This window comes from Lacerta agilis, chromosome 2 (genome assembly GCF_009819535.1).
Source record: "Lacerta agilis isolate rLacAgi1 chromosome 2, rLacAgi1.pri, whole genome shotgun sequence".
In the NCBI taxonomy this organism is placed as follows: domain Eukaryota; kingdom Metazoa; phylum Chordata; class Lepidosauria; order Squamata; family Lacertidae; genus Lacerta; species Lacerta agilis.
This window is the reverse complement of record NC_046313.1, coordinates 45,891,446-45,909,761: the sequence shown is the minus strand read 5'-3', so window position 1 is coordinate 45,909,761 and position 18,316 is coordinate 45,891,446. Positions and strand designations below refer to the sequence as shown.

Below are 18,316 nucleotides of genomic sequence, written 5' to 3'. Positions count from 1 at the left end.
CTTCTCAAAAGTTGGGGGTCGTCTTATACGCCGGGTGGAAAATCTGCAGTCAAGTATATCTCAAACTCTATATTTTAACTGGAAAAGTTGGGGGTCGTCTTATACGCCCAGTCGTCTTATACGCCGGAATATACGGTATCTTTGAAAGAGAAAGCCAGAAGAGTAACTGATTTATATTTGGTGAACTTCTCTTATTTTCATGTTAAAATGCAAGGTCATTTCTTGCCTTAAGCCACCCCCCAAAATAACTCACACATCACACAGGAATTTAAGTTAAAGGTTTTTGGCATAATTTTGGCCACAACTTTATTAAAATACAAAAATGTGAGTGGTTGCTTAGGTATTGGTTCCAAATATCTGTCCCCGCCTGGGGACAGACTGACATCCGCCCGGTTGGCGGAAGTCAGTAAAGGGAAAACACTTTGGGGAGAGAATGGGGGTCAGGAGTCCGGGCCCTCACCTCTCCCCTAATGTTCCCAGGAGCTCTTGCGTGGCCCTAGCCCCTGACAAAAGCATGGTGAGCCCCTGGATTCCTTTAATGGAATTCCCCGCACAGCAGCATTGGGGGGGGCAGGCACAGCCAATCCTTACCCCTCCACCAACCAATTTAATAACCAATGCCTAACCACAACCTTACAAGTTGTGACTAATTGCTACGCAGTAGGCGAAAACCAAACGCCAACAGCCAATCAGCCAGATGGAAAAATTCCTACCAGGCCCCTGCCCCAAAAGCAGACGACCCCATGACAGGCACAGCAAGGTCAAAGCACAAGCCTAATTATAGGGAGGGAGGGAGGGTGACCCGATGCACGCAGCAAAGAGGGCCGCATGCTGCATGCACTGAGAATATATAACCTCTGGGCTGTCCATCAAACATTGCAACATAACATTCTCCCCAACAACCCACAGGGCCCAATCACTTGCCATGGCCATCTATCCGATCCCGCCCAGCAACAAAGGGGTGACTTGTTAGCCCCCACCGCAACACATGCTCTCCAATAAGGAGAACCCGCTTTCTCAAACTGAAAATATCAGTGTATTACTTCTCACTAAGCTTACGCTTCATGAAACAGTTTCATGTGTGTGATATCCACTGTCTGAAATGTAACATTACACAAACTGAAAATAACTGTGTGGTCTTACAATTTGTGAACATATTTCTTTACATGCAAATGCTTTATGTGGAGTAGTGTTGTATAAAATACAATAGACACATTTACCTGAGAATAGCTTGATATATTCAGGTTGTTTGATGCTCTCAAACACAGTATCCATGCTAATGTCTAATGTTTGTGGGAACTATATTTGTGTACTATATTTCACATATGATAACACCAATTAGTTTAAAATGCTGCATTTTCAGATGCAGCTAGAATCAATAAAGTATCTATCTGTTTTTATATTCCTTTTTGCACTGCAAACTTTTATTACTACCCATTTCTCTCACACAAATAAACTTCCATTCTCTGTACGTATCTTTTCAAGTTAGCCACTGTACGTGATGGACTACCATAATATGACAACCCTTTAAGTATTGCTTTAGTCTTCATATAAGCTTCATATAAGCTAGGAGCTGCTGCCCCCGTTCTCTCCGCTCACCAACTTCACCTACATGCCAACCTCTTTGCCAACTATTCAGCCGCACCTGGCTAACCCCTCCTCCCTTTATACCTCTTTAAAGGAAGAGAAGGTGCTTCAAAGAGTGGCTTCTGAAGTGGCTCCCCCTCTGTAAATCTCGTTTCAGCCACATTTAATGGAGGGGGCAGGCATTGCACACAGTGGTTTGCAGTACCTGCTTGCTCATCTGAAATTGGCATGACCACCTGTTGGCAGCTACATAAACTGCAGCATGACAGCTGTACATTTTTATGTATATAGGAAATTCAATCATATACTCATAGATTGTATCCAGTACCAATAATTCCTATTACTGTATTTCAAACTCCTGCCTAGACTTCACAAACAAAAAATGGCTTAGCACTAACTTTAGGCCACTTCAGTCTGACTTATCAATGACAAATTTGCAATTATGTTACCATCACATGACAGGGTCAAGCCCAGTCTAAAGATGTTAAAGTCAATTTGACCAATCACAGTACTTTGTAAATCTTACTGCAACACTATCATTGTTAAATTGGATTGGATTATTTACCTTAATTCTGCAGCACTTTATTAAGAAATCCATCCATTCTGATAAGGTAAGATACTATACACAAATTTACTTTCTGTTATGTCTTAAGATATTTAAGAACATTAAATGTGCACAGTTTTGTGTCCAGTAAAAGTAGAGCACAGTGGAGATGCAAGTGATTAAAAGAAGCTATTCTAGTAAAAGCTCACTGCTTTTGTTTTTTTTAAAAAAAAAAACATAGGAATTTGGGTGATATATTTTTGTATCCATTTATTCCTTAGCTTGCACTACATGACTACTATGTGCAGTAAATAAAAGAATAGCACCGGCTAACTTAACACACCAATGCCAACTACACAAAAACAGTAATGTAATTAGTAATCAAATATAGCGTGCCATTCAAAAACTCAACACTTGACATACTTCGTAAAGTGTCTCAAAGGAACAATATGGTCCAGGGGCATAAAAAGTTAGGAAAGATAAATTTTATTTTATCTTTCAACTTGCCCTTTTAAACGTAGCACCAACTACTGACGAAGTGTTAATGAAGAGGGACAATAAATGGAACTCACATATTTGTGGACTCCTCAGGTTTCTTTTCATCCGCTTCTGTTGAAACATCTGTTAGAGCTGGATGACTGAAGTTCAGAATAAGATCACAAAGCAGCAGTTCGGTTTTTACTGTAGAACAACAATATTTCTGTATTTATTCATTTAGTCACTTTGTTAAATTTATAACCATGTGAAAGGGGGCACCTAATTTCAACACACACACCCCTTTCACTATTGGTAAATCTACTTCATTCCTCCCCTCCAAACCCTCTATTCACTATTGGGAAATTAAAAAAATGGCTACAACATTTTCATTTGGGGAAGAATTGGAAGACATTTGCAGGCAAATGTAACCCTTCTGAGGGCATGAAACCTGCCAAATGTCAGAAGGATAGCTGCAACAGTTGTCCCACAAGGACAGCCATTACAGCAAAAGTAGGGAACATTTTTGGCCCATTGGCCACATCTTTTTCTCTCCCCATCTCAGCAGGGTTTCACAGGAGTTTGGGACCATCTACTGGTCAATCATCTGTTGTCATAATGATGCCAGGTGATTGACAACTGTCAAGGTTTGGGCTTTGCACAGAGCTTCCCAAGCACCCAACAGTTAGCTGGTTGTCTGGCACTTGAAAAATATTCCAAGAGGGGCTTTGCAAGCCTCATGCTTGGGAACTGCTGAGCACAGGGCTTGCAATGCTTTGCTCAGCACTTCCAATGTGTCCAAAAATTAGCTGGTTTTTGATCCCTTGGGAAGCACTGTGCAAGGGACTTTGCAGGCATTGCCAATTGGTAGGGCCCACAAAGCCCCTTTCAACCAAGTCTTGCCATTATCTGATATCTGGTGTCATGTATAAGGCAGTTGTTCATGGCTTGGTCAAAACAACCTGGTGGGCCAAATGGGGAGGCCTAGAATGCCAAATTTGGTTCATAGGCCAAAGGTTCCCCACCCATGAATTATAGTTTGAGGTATACTCATCCCCTCCTGCATTCACTAAATAGGAGCAGGGGGAAGCTGTAGCCCCCATCCCTTTTGAAAGAAGTAAATAAAATTTGCAGACACATAGCAATGATATTTAACATTAACAGAAATAATGTGCTCCTGAATAATTGTGACTTCAACAGGAGATCCACAGGTTATAACCATCATGCATTAGGGGAAGTGGAATAATACTTTATTTTCTTTTGCAGTTAGGTAAGTTTGCATATATTGATTCATATACAGTACATCATTTCCTAGAACTCTTCAGGCAGTAATCATCACATAATAGGAAAATAAATCATTAATGTATCTTCATTCTGACAATGGTAGCATTAATAATTACCCATAAGTTTATTCAGTTCAGATGACATGTTATCCATATTTTTAATTGCATTGTCAATAGTAAACTGCTGATCATCATCATTCTTTGACATCTAAAAAAACCAAAGAAATCAGAATAAGAATCTGTAACTTTATTAGGGTTAATTATATGAGGAAATGGCTTTGTATGCTTAAATTTTATTTTCATGTGTTAAAACATCCTTACAAAGGACCACTTGTTCACAGGGCTTAAAAACTGTATAATCTGTATAATATAATTGGAAAATAGCTGTGATGAGAAAACCAGCTCCTTATCCAAACCAGCTCCTTCTCCAGAGAGTAGACTCTTCTGACACCACTAAAAAAAGCCAGTGGCAAGATAATTTTAAACAAAATAAAATAAAAAATTCCTTCCAGTAGCACCTTAGAGACCAACTAAATTTGTTCTTGGTATGAGCTTTCATGTGCATGCACACTTCTTCAGATACCACACACAATACAAGCACACAGCTGTAACTATTTTGTAAGTATAGTTGGCACCAGCTAAATATTTAGATCTCACTGGAATAAGGAATTTTGCATCTGGCAAGCCACAAGCATGTTAGGTAGCCTACTGGTAGAGGCATTATTTTTAAAAATCTCCTCTGACTAGAGAAGAATCAGATCTTCATTGTGTGTGGATGTAATCCTTCTGAACTAGGAAAGTGAGTAATCCCAAGGAGAAAACAGAGGTTTTATGACATCTCCAAGTCTGTGACTGTAGCTACTTATCTAAAGGGCACTGTATGGTTTCCCTAGAAAGCATATACCATGAAAATAAAAAGACGTTCACCGGCTGAGGGCAAAAATTGTTCCTTACTGTTTGTAAAGGGAAACAAACACTGAGAAGTTCATGTTCAAACTAGCTACTGTACAGCCATTTTTATAAAAATCCTTAACCACAAGAGGGTGCCATCCTATTGCAGTACTGTAATAATATTGCCATCTTTGGAAGTTAATCATAGGTTCATCATTCTTGATATTTTATTACATTTCTCACTGCACACTTTAGGACTACGGTAATCAGGTATGCTCTATGGAATCAAATGTAAAGACATTTCCCCCTTAAATCATTGGAAAAATGTAAAACACTTTTTGTGGATTATAAATATAGTGGCTTTTCTTTCCAGACTTGTATAAAATATTACTTCCAGGAAAGCTCACAAAATTTAGAACAATTTATCCAAAGGTAAAATCGCTAGTTGAGCCCCATGGGGGTTTTTTGTTTTTGTTTTAAAGAAATGGCTGGGTTTGTTTTTTGTTTGTTTTTTTGTTTAGTGTGTGCTATAGATATGGATATAGGACAGAATTTGGAGAAAGGGGGTGGATGTTGAGGGAAATGAACGTAATGAAAACAAAGAGTTGAGCGGATTAAAATTCCTGAGTGGCTGATGGAAACCAGAAATGAGAGTGCTGGAAGGATAAGCGAGCACCGTTTATAATTATAAGATAATTTATTATTGGGAAATACTCTAAAATGGCGGGGTCTAACTGCCGCACTTCGAATCCCCACCACCACTCTAAGGCTGGGCAGAGAGAAGTTTCGACTCCTGTTTCGGCGCCTCTCAGAGAGAGCGTTTCTCTTCACCACAGATCGACCGATCTGACGCGACGCCGCAAGAGGCCGCTGATCGAAAAGACTCACAAAAGGAACTACAGTATTTTAAACTGGAAATCCGCGCGCGCGCTCGACGCCACTGCTACTCACGGCAGCACGAGGCAGTTAAAGGGAGCCTCTGAATTGTGGGAACGTAGCCTTGGAAGAGCCTCGAGATATTAGCACACATCCCTCCTGCGGGGCGGGGAATGGGGTAAAAATCGTTTCTCTCTTCTGAGGAGAACTACAGGCGCACCCACATCTTTTCAACCCAAAAACTGACTCGGTTTTTTTGAGTGCTGAGTAAAGTGGAGTGAAAGAACCATCACATCCAAATTTCAAGCCCCAGAGGAGCACACATTCCTTAGCCGTTATCAGTTTAAAGAAATAAATGCATAGCTTTTCAGTGCTTTCCCCCCCCCCCACACACACACCCCTGATAAACAGTTGCCGGAACTCACCACAAACAAACACCTCCTCCCTCGTTAGAAGGGCAATGGCACACACCTGGGGTGCCGGGACTGAGTTCCCGTGAGTTCCCGCAATTCTTATGGCAATGGGAGAGGCCAGCGGGAAGGTGAACTGAGCTGAAAAGGATGCCTGAATTTTGGGCTCTGAGGAAGCTCCAGCGAGAGATTCACGCAAGGAGCTGGAGCAGGAAGTGATTAACAGCGGGGAGAAAGGAGAAGTATAAGGGAGGAGAAGTTTAAAAAGCCACATAAAAACCTGGTCGCATTCACACTACATGTATACATTTGATTATGCCGCTTTTTTACATGCTTGGAGAATCCTGGAAACTGTAATTTGTTAAAGAGTGCTGCCCTCACAGGTATAGTTGGTAGCATAGTTCCCAGGACTCTCCATGGCTAACCGTGACATAGTAGCTTGTGATTTAAATATTAATTCTAAGGAAAAAGAAAGCCGAAGCTTTGACCCATAAAGGGGGTAGAATATGTGAAGGAAAGTTTTTTTTTTTAATCCCTCCCATCTTCCTCACTCCCCGTTAATCTAATTCTTAAAACTAGAAGTGTAAAGTGGTACCTTGGTTTACAACCATAATCCTTTCCGGAGGTACGTTCAGAAACCAAAACAGGTTGTAACCCAAGGAGTGCATTCGCCAATGGGGCTTCCAAAAAAAAAATTGTTCGTGATCCAAAAAAATGGGTTGTAATTCAAAAAAAAGTTTGCAAACTGGGACACGCACTTCTGGCTTTGATGTGTTTGTAATCCAAAACGTATGCAAACCAGAGTGTTCACAAACCAAGGTACCACTGTATTGCTTTTTGGTACAATCCACATAATCCGGATTTAAAGGCAGGAGAAAGAAAGAAAACAATTATTATACACCATTTGGTGGTGGTACAGCAACAAGTCAGAGGAGGAGAAAGCCATTACCTTGCAATCTGATGTATTGCTGAAGAATTTTGAAATATTATTTTCCACATGCTTCATTGTAATAGTGAAATGGTGCCAACCAGAGAGAATGGGGTGATTTCTACACACCTGGTGGAGGGGAACCAACAAGATCAAGGGCAGGACATGCATGTTGTCATGAAATCCCAGCAACCTAAAAACAGATCACTGAGGTGCACACCTTCAGCCTTAGCTTCAGATCGCTGCTTAGCTGAATCTGAGGTAAAGGGAGATACATACATACATTTCTATGCTGCCTTTCCGCAGTACAACATGGAGGGGAAACGTAGCTACAATATGACAACAGTAGTCATAAACAATAAATAAAACATAAAACACAGCCAAACGGAACAATTTCCACATACCCGGTAAATCTCAAGATCTAAAATAAAGTTGCAAAAAACCAACAGCAACAACCCCCACCCCCAAAAAACAAAAACAAAAATAAACACCACCTTAGCCCAAGAGTCTGATGTCCTACCATGCACAGATCTTCTTACACTCCTTCCAGTTCAGGGTTTTTAAAAAAAAGCCAAAGACTCTGACTCCTTCACAGCTTAAAAGACTCCTGGATATGGAGTCAGAGAGAAAACCACTTTATCCTGTCCCAATTAAATACACAAACAAGTGGGAGAAACAAACCACAACCCAGGCTTAGTGTTATGTCCAAACTGAGAATCATGTTAGGAGACCCCTATTCCCCTTAAAAGAGCTGTTGTTTTCAGAGTGTTGTGACAGTCAATTCCCCTTCCTAGGAGGATTGTAGCTTGCTGAAGGGTATACGGGTCTCCTAACAACTCTGACCACCCTTAACAAACTATAGTTCCCAGGATTCTTTGGGGAGAGGGAGCCATGACTGTATAAAGTGTCATGATACTGCTTTAAGTGTACATTGCAAGTGTGTGTGTGTGTGTACACATACACACGTACTTTGTTATTGCTGCTGGCTTGCTGTGACTGACGTACCTACCCCAGTTTTAAGTGGTATATATACATTTGCTTTAGAACTCTGCTTATTGGCATTAGGCAGGTGCTCTTAATGTACTGTTTTAGATACCTGCTGAAAACTTTATTTTATCAGACCTTGTCGGGGTTTGGGTGCTGGAGCTCCTCGTGCACGGCCTTGGGCTGGTTATGCACGAGGTACCAGTTGCGGGGAAAGCGGCCAGCGTTCCGCGTGCTTTTGAGCACGGTCGCCGGCCAAGCCTCACAGTCTGAAGGATGATGAGTAAGCCAATTGAAGACTCTGGTGGTGTGTGAGTTCCTAGTTGCCTTCTTAAATGAAAAGTTGCCTCGTGAAATAAAATATATACCCTGACTCTGAATAGGCGGACCAAATTAAAGAAATTAAAAATTTTACTTTACTTCCCCCTTTAACCCCAAAGGAAGACAGACACCGGTTGTATCTTTAGTGGCTTCGGCAGAACCCGCGTAGGCTCGTCCCCTAAGCTAAGTTCTCCTAAGCTTAAAGACCCTGCGCGCCCAATCTTCCGCGAGGCTAACTAAATAAACTAAAACCGAAATATCTTCCGCGGGCCTAACCCTAGGCTAACCTAAAAGAACCTATCTAAAACTAAAACCGAATAATCTTCCGCGATCTAACTCTAACTAAAGAAAAACCCATCCAACCCGTCCAGCCCGCTCCTAATCCCTTAAACTAAACTTGACTTCAACTAAAACCCAACTAAAAGAACATAAGAAGAACGTGCGGTCTCTCGTGCCTAAGCGGGGTGCCTCTGCCTTTTATTAGGGAACAAACGTGACATCATCATTAATGCTTTAACCAATAAAATCACCGTTGCTGCCCTCCAAAAAGGCGGGAAGCAAGTTTAACGCTCATTAACAACTTTGAACATGACCGGAACTATAAAATAAAGGCGGATTAATCTCGTAAGTGAACCACACTATTCATTCATGCTTTCACTTTCGCTTTCACGCGCAGTTATACCAAAAGTAGACCTCGAAAAACTCATAAAATAACCAAATAAATATGAATCCATGGCGGATCCGTGAAACGTATTCCGACAAGACCTAACCAGACATAATTTAGTTAATTGTTTTTAAAGCATAACTGGCTTTGTCTGTGTTTTACTGAGAATTACCGGTATTTTATGTATATTCATTTAATAGTTTTGTGGATCTTAACTGTGTTTTATCTACATTTTATTTGTACTCCACTTCTAAATGAACAAAAATATATTTAAAATAGTCAGGAGATACATCATTAAACACGATTAACAACCTCCATTCTTAAATGTGTAGACTTGTTCAGTTTGTACAGCATAAATGCCATTTTGCTTAAATTCAATTTATGTCATGTAGTTTAATGGATAGAATCAATTTATTATATCTCTGTACCCCCCCCCCAAAAAAAATCAACACTCCCAGCTGTTAACTCATATTCAAATGCTGATCTATACACAGACTAGAATATTTACCACAGCCACAAATCTCTAAGGAAATGACTCCATCTACTTAATATTTCAAGCACAAATACACTGACACTATTTTAAAATTAAAACTAATTTTGTTTGTTCTGACAATATGGCAAAAAAAAACATCACTTATACCAAGTGATGAATTATCCTGTAGGAGGCATAGTGAGATATTGTTAGAGGAATTCTACCTTTGCAATAACCTTATGGCACTTTCCTGTAATTATGTTTTAGGCTTGGATATTTCATATGCTGGATGTATTAAATGAGGTATGAACAGAATTTTAAAACTTGATGTGATTACTCACTGCCATGCTGAAATAATGTGTGTTGTGAACTCCTAGAAATGCATTCAAAATTAAAAGCTTTTATTTACACAATGGCATAAGAGGCGGATGTATGGATGGTATTGTCTGGGAAGACCGCTCCCTCCTCTGGCCAACTCCATCGGGCCTAGGAGGCGGGCCTACACTCACCAACACAGCTTAAGAGGCGCCGAGAAGGGCAGCCTCGGCTCTTGCTCTGTAAATTACTGTTGTTTGTATAATGTATTTTACATTGTAATGTAGCCAAAGCAAATTCCGAGTATATTGAAAAATGTACTTGGTCAATAAATTATTATTCTATTCTATTCTATTATTATTCTATTTGTTGTATTAGGGTTGCTTTAAAATTTACTGAATTCAGCTTTCAAACTGAAATAGGTTTAAAATGCCACTATGGTTTCAATGGAGTGAAGGAACGGAGACATGCAACGCTCAGCCTATTAAAGGTTTCAGCAGCTTCTCTGACTGCAGCCATCCTCCCAATCAGTCATTAGAGCTAACAGAGGGATGCGGGTGGTACTGTCGTCTAAACCACTGAGCCTCTTTGGGCTTGCAGATCATAAGGTCGGCAGTTTGAGTCCTCGCGACAGGGTGAGCTCCTGTTGCTCTGTCCCAGCTCCTGCCAACCTAGCAATTTGAAAGCATACCAGCGTAGATAAATAGATACCGCTGCGGCGGAAAGGTAAACAGAGTTTCCATGTGCTCTGGCACTTGTCATGGTGTCCCATTGTGCCAGAAACAGTTTAGTCATGCTGCTCATATGACTTAGAAAACTGTCTGCAGACAAATACTACCTCAGCCTGAAGCAAGATGAGTGCCACACCCTAGAATCATAGAATCATAGAGTTGGAAGAGACCACAAGGGCCATCCAGTCCAACCCCCTGCCAAGCAGGAAACACCATCAAAGCATTCCTGACAGATGGCTGTCAAGCCTCCGCTTAAAGACCTCCAAAGAAGGAGACTCTACCACACTCCTTGGCAGCAAATTCCACTGTCGAACAGCTCTTAGTGTCAGGAAGTTCTTCCTAATGTTTAGGTGGAATCTTCTTTCTTGTAGTTTGAATCCATTGCCCCGTGTCCGCTTCTCTGGAGCAGCAGAAAACAACCTTTCTCCCTCCTCTATATGACATCCTTTTATATATTTGAACATGGCTATCATATCACCCCTTAACCTTCTCTTCTCCAGGCTAAACATACCCAGCTCCCTAAGCCGTTCCTCATAAGGCATCGTTTCCAGGCCTTTGACCATTTTGGTTGCCCTCCTCTGGACACGTTCCAACTTGTCAGTATCCTTCTTGAACTGTGGTGCCCAGAACTGGACACAGTATTCCAGGTGAGGTCTGACCAGAGTGGAATACAGTGGTACTATTACTTCCCTTGATCTAGATGCTATACTCCTAATGATGCAGCCCAGAATTGCATTGGCTTTTTTAGCTGCTGCATCACACTGTTGACTCATGTCAAGTTTATGGCCTACCAAGAGTCCTAGATCCTTTTCACATGTACTGCTCTCAAGCCAGGTGTCACCCATCCTGTATTTGTGCCTTTCCCTTTTTTTGTCCAAGTGTAGTACTTTACATTTATCCCTGTTAAAATTCATCTTGTTTGCTTTGGCCCAGTTCTCTAATCTGTTAAGGTCATTTTGAAGTGTGATCCTGTCCTCTGGGGTATTAGCCACCCCTCCCAATTTGGTGTCATCTGCAAACTTGATCAGGATGCCCTCAAGCACATCATCCAAGTCATTGATAAAGATGTTGAATAAGACTGGGCCCAAGACAGAACCCTGTGGCACCCCACTAGTCACTTCTCTCCAGGATGAAGAGGAGCCGTTAATGAGTACCCTTTGGGTTCGGTCAGTCAGCCAGTTACAAATCCACTGAATGGTAGCATTGTCTAGCCTGCATTTTACCAGCTTCTTTACAAGAATATCATGGGGCACCTTGTCAAAGGCCTTGCTGAAATCAAGAGGGGTCCTTTACCTTTACCTTAGAGCTGATAATGACCAGGTTCTCCCTGATCATCTGCCTTTAGGTAATTCTCGGAAGTATTGGTCTCACCCCTCATAATGTAGTGGACATCTGAAAAAAGTGTATTTCATTCATCTGATAAAACTTCTGCTGTGTATAGCCTTTCTACCCAAGAAAGGCCATCAGGCCATCAAGGTGACTCATATTTACATTATAAAATAAAATTAAAACTTTGTCTTTTAAAAAAGAAGTAACTGTAAAACCAATCAGATAGTATATACTAAAATAAAGTCTAGCTAAACAGCATGGGCAAAACCTTTTATTTATCCAGAATATCTTTACCTGCCATTGAAAGGCCATGGGGAGTTTAGCTTTCAAAGCAGGCTAGGCAGGATGTTCCAAAATAATATCACTGTCAAAAGGCTCCACTCCATTGTTGTAACTATTGGTCTAACCACAGAGACCTAAAATATTCTGAGCAGGGAACACTCTGAAGGTCTCAGCATGCAAAAAATACTCACACATAAGGAAGCAAACATTTATTTACATAAGCAGGACCCTTCAAGGTGCCAAGTAACAACCAGGCAGCTATGGTCTAATTCAGCAGAAGTTTTCAAGGGCACCCCACGTAAATCATATTACAGTAATTTAATTGAAAGGTAAGATAGTGTAAAGACGGTTATGATTGTGAACCCCATGTATCTTTCTATCAATAAACACTGACCTGAGCCAATATTACTATGCCCTTGATAATAAATCTCCAATTCAGATAGAAAAACAATGAGGGCAAGTTAAACCAAATAAAATCAAAGTTGCTAAATTTTCATGATTTATTCTGGGGTATAGCGCTTTTACATAGAGGCACACTCTTTTGTTTTCTGCTTCATAAACAAGGAGATTCCTGATCCAAGCATATTTTACAAAAAAAACACGTATTCATCTTGGGTTAATAAATGTTTCTCATTTTAAGATGAATGAGTTTACCTTCTGGTAGCACCTAATTTAACTTGATAGTATATGTGAGAAAAATGTTTAAACATGGCATGACTTCAGAAGCATTAAGCCCTCTTCATATTCACTTATTACTTAGAGCATGACAGAAACAAATACAAAGCAGGATTATTTTTTATGTTTCATATTGTTGATTATCTCTTGACACTGCTGGAACACGCAAATCAATCTTCTCTTCCTCCTAAACTTAAATGAGATGCATTTTTAAACTAAAGCAAACAGCAGTAAGAACATTTTAAAGTTAATTGCCAATTTGTGGGTAATATAGCAGCTTTTTCATGCTGATAACTGTAAGAGCTAAATCTATATAAACAAAGTGACCTCTGAAATTCAAATGCACTTTACATGTGCAATGTTTGTGTTCCTGGTTTATCTTAAGTATTTTATTCAGATTTCTCTGCTTGTGGCTCTGCTTCAGAGGTGGATTACTGCTTTTCGTTTCAGTTAGTTTTGCATGAAGATATTGAGTTTCTTCTTCTCTGGATTTATTCCTTTGTACTGTAAGAATGTATATAAAGATAAACTGCTTAAGGGATCAATATTACTTGTGTTTAGTCAATGCCTTCTTTATTCCTTTTTGCATTAGCTTATGAAGAAGATTAAAAATATTTTTAACATATCTAATGACATTCTCAGTTTTGTTTTTTCAATATCTGCCCTTGATCCTAACAATACAATTTTTATTACTCTTTAAAAAATTGGGAACAGCCTAGGTTGCTGGACTCAGTGCCCTCTTTGACGTGGACCATCTCCAGTATGCCATTCTCTGTCCTTTCTATAGAGTTTATATCCAAAGATAACTGTGTCCCACTAGTTCTCACCACTCTACCAGGTTGTCATTATGTCCACTGTATCCATGCTGCCCTCTATGACCAATCACTCCAGTTCACCAATCTTGGCTCAGAGGCTTCTAGAATTAGTGTATAAACAACCCTTAGCAGGGATGTTAGAAGGCATCATTTTTTATTTTACTTTGTATTTGTTGCATGCAGAACTGTCTCCATTCTGCTGCAGTTCGTCTTCTGCCAAAACCAACATTATTCAACTCACTGTCTGCAATAGTGAAATTATGTAATTTTACTAATTAATAACATAAATTATGTTATTACATTATTCCACTCCATTTCAAGGCAAAAGGATGGCAATTTATGGATTATATAACATTTGCTGACTGAAAATATCAACCACAGTGAATACCATTCAGCCTCGCTGCCTTGATTTCCATTCTGGACATGGGACAAATAAGTGAACAACAGTGATTTCCACTCCTGTTTTCATTGGAACTGTCCAACATAATATTCATCCCTAACTCTGAGTTGGATACAAACTAGTGTTTTGAATTATATTTATTGTTGTACTTTGATACATTACATGAACCAACCTGGGAATAATTTTACTGCTGAAAAGCAGGATAAATTAAATAAATAAATAAAGATTAATATAATTTCAGTCCAGATTTCCACACATTATTTTACTATACTAGAAGCATGCTTATGGACATTGTTTATGACCATAGCATTTGACTGCCGAATTCACCTTTCAGTGAATTAAGCAGCTACAGAAGTGTCAAGGCTTCCAGTGAAATTTTCTTTTTTCTGCTTTATATTCATCATGAGCCTTGCCTCCTTCTCAAGTAAATACGCTGATATTTAGAAGTAAGTAAAATGATGGATGAAAGTTTTCTTGTTTGTTTGTTTGTTTGTAAACACAGGCCTTATTCTTGGGACTCATCACAATTTTGCTGCACATTGATTCAGAGTAAAATCATTTTTAAATGATTGAGAGATACGGTAATATTCTTCCAAGTTTTTTTCTGAAGTGGCACTGAATAATACAATTGAAAACTTCTCAATTCAATAAAAATATGTTTCAAAAGAGTTGTCCCTGACAACAGAGAGATTATCAAGTTAGTTGCAAGAACATGGATCTATCAGTGGTGCTTCTGATAGGTTTTCTAACCCCAGCTGTTGTTTTAAACAAGAGATACTTTCTATTTGATGCATTTGAAGGAGGAAGCTTGGAATCAGGAATCAGATAAATGCATTTATCATAAGATAAGACAAATCACCACACTTCCTCCTTCGAAGTGCCATTGACAACAATCGGGTTCTTAAGGGGAGCAATACAACAAAACTTGTTTTCCAACACATCATATGCTTGTTATTCAGCACACTAAAGGCAATTGTGCAACTCCCCAGTGACTGTGATAAAGTCTCCAACCATCCTACACAAGCTTTTACTTTGTAATGTTGCTATATTAAGTTGTTTTTGCTGTATTGTCCTTGTAAAAAGAGAGTTTCTGGGGACTGTCTGAAATGCTTCAAATACTATTCCTGCATTGCTTTTATCGCACATTGCAGGAGTGTTCAATCATTAACCTTTATGTGATATGGGGGTGGTGGGATATTTAGGGGAAAGTATGGGAAATATAAACAAACTTTCTTGGGCATTACTGCAACTTCAATAAGTAGATCAGAGAGTGCTGTATTTTCTGTGGTTTTGAATTTACCCTGAATAAGTGTAATGATTTATCCGCTATGACCCGAAACCAGAGAGATGTAAGTGCTGCAGAAGGCTGGCTTCCATAGCTGCATTTGAACATAGCCTCTATTCCCCCACACTGAGTTTTTTGTTCTTCTGCAAAGCTTGGAGTTCTCCCAAGCCTGCTAACTTCTCCTTGTTAAGTATGGATACTGAGCTAGACAGACCAATGGTCTGACTCAGTATAAAGCATTTTCCTGACTACCTTGGCACTCAGAGAAATGAGTTCAGTATCAATATATACAGGTAATTTGCTAAAAAATTGAGATTGGGCTTATAGAATATGATGTATCTCAGCAACCATTGATCATTACAACAGCAAGTGATTATTTTATTTTTTCTGGTTGTTGAAAGTTATGCCATATATTTATTCTTGCTGTTTCATTATATATGGTGTATTTTAACTTTTTATGTAATCAGCTGTGTGATTCCTATCGCAATGAAGAACATGTAATAAATATTTCAGATAAATCAGCTCTGGCATGCACATGGAGAGTTTTAATACGCCAGAGCTTCTCAGTAAACACTTAAATGCAAACATCACTTTGCATAAGCTGAATCTGACATCTTCATAGAACTGAATGAGGAAACCCTCTTGTGTTAAAACGGTAGTGTTGTGGATTCAGGGTGTTGTATTTTAATAAAAACACTGACCATTGTTAATTATGGAGCGAATGTGACAAAAATTAGGACAAACCACATTAAAAACAACAAAGAGTTTTGTGGAACCTTAGAGACTAACAACTCTATTATAGCAAAAGCTTTTGTATCCTACAGTATACTTCACTGGAGGAATGAAATGTTATCCTGAGTTATAGGTTGGGTAAATTAACTTGCAACTCAGAATAACACTTTGTGCATTGGATGAAATGGACCATAGTCCACAAAAGCTAATATATCTGTTAATATTTATGGTGCTACAAGACTCTTCGCAGTCCTTACTGCAACAGAGTAACATGGCTGCTTCTCGGAAAATGCAGTAAAATAATGGACCAATGAAAGTTTCACCTTCACATCTCATAATGATTCACCTGTTATTCCTCTTTGGTTGGGGTGCAAAATTAACATCGCCCAATGTAAAGCCAGCAGGCACTCTTCTAGTCAATGACCTTTCTCCTCTGTACAGACTTGTTTGCAAAAGTACACAGACACAAGTGGGCACAAACACGTTGAGCTTCAGCACCCAGCAAAGGCTTATTTTGCAAAGAAACACCAAGTGTTAGTTGTTGAAACTATTTTGTGCATTCCCACAAACAAATGACACTATTTAGAATATTTCCTTTCTGACCAGTAGATAAAGTCTTTCATGTTGACAATGCTAATATTATATGCAAAAATATATTTTGTCTTTGTATTTTGCAGATTTTATTGCTTTATATAAATTGCCCAGCAGGGACTCATTTTGAGAAAGAAGATAATTTCTCAGGACTGCACTGGACAGGGTCAGGATATTAGATTGCTTAAGGAAGGAATATGAAAAGAAAATGATCTTCTGTGAGCCTCATGCATACATAAGTGAAGTAGGTCCCAACGATTTTTAAAAGTTACTTCTTGAATTGCTTCATAGAAGGTGTCTTCCTAAATGAATATTATACAATGCTGTTACTGCTTGTACTTAAAAAAAACGGCTTTAGCTTTCACAAGATACTATGGCATGACAATGAAGAGCTTGTCAGTGTGGGGAACACACTGTTTTATAGCTAGAAACTATACTCTTGTGACCACTTCTTTTTTATTAAAGAAAAACCACAATTCTGAATAAAATAAGGAGCAAAGGGTATGTGAAAAAAGTAATATTTTCAAGAGAAATTACAGAGCAGGTTGTAAGGAATCATTTCTTCTTGAGTGTTACTGAGACTACACATTTACACAATTGGTCTCTGGAGGATGGGTGTCTAGAATTAGCCTGCCTGAACATGAATGAACATTATTAATTACTGCATTTAAGAGAATTCAGATAAGTAAAGCCTTTCTAGTAAATGTTTCATGAGGTTGATATTGTTCTTGTAAATATCTCTTTCCACTTAATGGTTCAAACAGCAGTGTTAATTTTATTTCTTTCAGCTAATATACCGGTAACCATGCTGTCTTCTACCTTGCTTGAAAAGAATTTTCTCCAGGAGGTATCCTTTAAAAAGAATAAACTACAAATAAAAACATTCAATTTAATATTATGATATAATGCAAAAGCTTCATTTTTAGAGACAACTTATTAATGCTTGTGAATGTTTATTTTGCTATCAAATAATTTTTTGTGTTGGGAAAGGAAATTTATTCATAGTTTGCATTGGTCAGCATAGCAATCAGATATTATCTGAAGCACAGATACCGGTATGTGTTCTTAATTTTAGGAATAAATTTCAGGTCCAGATTCTGATGCTATCAGAGCCCCATCAAACTGGTTGGATGCACCTTTTCATTCAAATCAGAACACCCATCCAAAGGCAAAACTCAATGTGTGTGACTGCAGCTGGATCTACTACAGCAAAATGACAACGGGGTTCGTGTGTGTGTGTGTGTGTGTGTGTGTGTGCAGTTTAAGTAAGTCTAGTTTTCATATGGCAGCAATCCAGCACTTTTATTGGGGTGGGATCAAATTGTCTATGTGTTTTTGAAGATAATGTGGCAACTAAACATCCAAAAAACTTCATATTGTCTTGCATTAAAAAAACCCCAAACCTTTATATATTAACAGCTATGGCTAAATTACCACATCCCAGTGTTTCTTTTATTGCCAAATTCTGGGTTTTTTCTTTTTCTTTTTACTTCACCACTGTTTTGTCCATGTTATCATATCAGAGTAATGGCTTTATGGAATTGTCATGTCACTTACTATTGATATTTGTAAGGAGCTTTGGATGGAAGGGACTGTTGAAAGAGCAGGAATACAAATTTGCTTTAGTTAATCCTCCTATATATTTTGGGATGAGTATTTCTCAAAGGATTTGTGGCCATATGCTCTTTTGATTTCCATAAATCATCTAGTCATCTATGAAAGCCGCA

General features: G+C 39.0%; 1 protein-coding gene and 2 long non-coding RNA genes across 10 annotated transcripts in view; 2 read left to right on the top strand and 1 right to left on the bottom strand.

Moving 5' to 3' along the window:
* LCP2 (lymphocyte cytosolic protein 2) overlaps positions 1-232 on the top strand; it is a 40,944-nt gene extending 40,712 nt beyond the window's left edge. For all 6 annotated transcript variants that reach the window (XM_033139862.1, XM_033139860.1, XM_033139859.1 and 3 more), the window contains exon 22: positions 137-232. The gene's annotated coding sequence lies outside the window, so the exon portion shown is untranslated. The remainder of the gene's footprint in view (positions 1-136) is intronic.
* Positions 233-2,460: 2,228 nt separating this feature from the next.
* Positions 2,461-5,775, bottom strand: LOC117042914. 2 transcript variants are annotated; one of them, XR_004426113.1, is made up of 3 exons: positions 5,731-5,775; positions 4,006-4,096; positions 2,461-2,812 (listed from the first exon to the last, which is right to left on the bottom strand). It is a non-coding gene; the product is annotated as an uncharacterized LOC117042914 (long non-coding RNA). The 2 variants fall into 2 exon arrangements; XR_004426112.1 differs by lacking the exon at positions 5,731-5,775 and adding an exon at positions 5,523-5,654.
* Positions 5,776-5,807: 32 nt separating this feature from the next.
* LOC117042913 lies at positions 5,808-17,487 on the top strand. Of its 2 annotated transcripts, none has more exons than XR_004426111.1 (3): positions 5,808-5,833; positions 16,676-16,833; positions 17,378-17,487. It is a non-coding gene; the product is annotated as an uncharacterized LOC117042913 (long non-coding RNA). The 2 variants fall into 2 exon arrangements; XR_004426110.1 differs by lacking the exon at positions 5,808-5,833 and adding an exon at positions 13,916-14,087.
* Positions 17,488-18,316: the final 829 nt, after the last annotated feature.